Genomic DNA, 1,982 nt, shown 5'->3' on the forward strand with positions numbered 1-1,982 from the left:
CTCATCCTCTTGCAATTGAGCTCTATTCTTATCCAAACGTTTCCTTTTGTTTCGATTAAAAAACATGGCCGCCAATCTCTCGAATAAAAACCAGTATTACTCCAGGTAGCAGCGAGGTTGCTTTACCGTTAGTGCTTGGTAGACCTGTTCAAGTACTCGCGAGAGCTTAGGGGACCTGTACATTACTTTAGACATTCGTGGCACGAAGTTGTTTAGAATACTCAACTGCATATTTTTAATTTCGAGATTTTTCCGTTCCTTTTTACTTGTATGAATACGAAACCGTATCGTAGACAATATGTTTTCATTTGTGTAGTGTGTGTACCGGCCAATTTCCCTGAAAATTGTGAAAGGGAAGCACAGACGATGTCAGATTATCACACGTAAACACACAAATCCGCTTCTGTGGAAGACAGGCGACCACAGTGGAATATAGAACTCAAAACGTTGACCGTCTGTATACATTACAGTAAAGTGTATTTGATAGAAAAAATGTACTATAAAATCGAACTTTTTTCCCTGAATATCAATTGTACAGGAACTGAGTTAAACTTACAAAAGGCTTGGACGTGTTTCTGTTTTTTAAAATTTTATCCTGGTTCTGTGTTATATGTCCTTGGTGGGGTGTTTGCTATTCTCAAGACGGCGTTTACTTCAAAAGGTATCGACGTATGAAGCATCTCATGAAAAGAACTTTATCACTGGTCCTTATAGTAGAGAAACAGAATTCGTCTGGGGCGAACTTGGGCAAAATTTTTGCTGCGGCTGTCAAGTTGGTGTGGTGTAAAGGCCGGCACAGGACACATAATGCGTCTCAACAAACAACCCACTTTAAGTGGATAGTTCGTCGCCTTAGGTCTTAATCTATGGCTCATTTCCAAGAAACTGAGCTTGAATGTTGCGAAGACCGAATTTATGGTTATTGGGTCAAACCAACGTTTACTTTCATTCTCTGACAATCAGGAGCCAGTTGTTCGGAGCCTGGTTTGCGCTAACCGTTGGTTAAGAGGTATCAAAACCTATAGGTCTCCATGGTATTTAGACTCTAACGCTGGTTAGGGCTAATCATGCGTCGAGGAACTCGGGCCAGATAAACATTGAGATTGAAGCTAAATTAACCACCAAAGTTAAAGAAGCAAAATCACTAGGCGTGATAATTGACGAACACCAATCATAGTCTAATCATATAGGTGATCTTAGCAAGAAGATATCTTCAGCTATAGGCGCCCTTCAACGTATAAGACCATACATCTCAGAGCGCACTTCCCTCCAAATCTATCAAGCGTTGATCTTACCCCGCTTTGACTATTGAAGCTCCGTTTGGGGCGACTGCAACTTAACCTTGAGTGATAAACTTCAAAAGCTTCAAAATAGGGTTGCCAGGGCGATTACAAGGTCCAATTACAATACAAGCGCCACTTTCCTGTTAAATCTGTTAACTACACGCTGACAAAAGCGTAAAGCTATCTTAATGTTCAAAACGATCAATGGACTCACCCCAGCGTACCTCCAGAATTTATTCAGTACCCGCAGTACGCAATACAACTTAAGAAACTTAGAGGCTAAACTTGAGTTGCCTTTTCCGCACACAAATTATGGCAAGCGTGCTTTTTGTTATAGCGGGGAGCACTGTTAGGGAATAATTTGCACATCAGCTTTCGAAAATCAGACTCCCTAGGATACTTTAAAAGGGAAATTGACCAACTATATAGTAGGTGCCGGTCGGGCAGTATTGTAAAAGAGTGTAGTTGTAATGGAACTTTTATTGGAATATATACTGAAGATTCTACGGTGTATAAATGAATAGAGTAAGTAAGACTTGCGCGCCCGTCTTTATACTAGAGGAATTTAACAGACGCAAAGAGACTGTTTGCCTAAGTTCGTCCCAGACTAGACGGATTACGCGTCTGTAGTATGAAAGCGGCCATTGTTAAAAATGGCTCCAACAAACTACCGTAATGTCAAAGTGCAAACATCAAGAA

General features: G+C 40.8%; 1 protein-coding gene across 1 annotated transcript in view; it reads left to right on the forward strand.

The window, feature by feature from the left end:
• Nucleotides 1–600, forward strand: part of LOC137980297 (complement factor H-related protein 4-like) — a 27,560-nt gene extending 26,960 nt beyond the window's left edge. The window contains exon 8 of the mRNA XM_068827694.1: nt 1–600. This exon is cut by the window's left edge and continues 857 nt beyond it. The gene's annotated coding sequence lies outside the window, so the exon portion shown is untranslated.
• Nucleotides 601–1,982: the final 1,382 nt, after the last annotated feature.

This window comes from Montipora foliosa, chromosome 12 (genome assembly GCF_036669935.1).
Source record: "Montipora foliosa isolate CH-2021 chromosome 12, ASM3666993v2, whole genome shotgun sequence".
Classification (NCBI taxonomy): Eukaryota; Metazoa; Cnidaria; class Anthozoa; order Scleractinia; family Acroporidae; genus Montipora; species Montipora foliosa.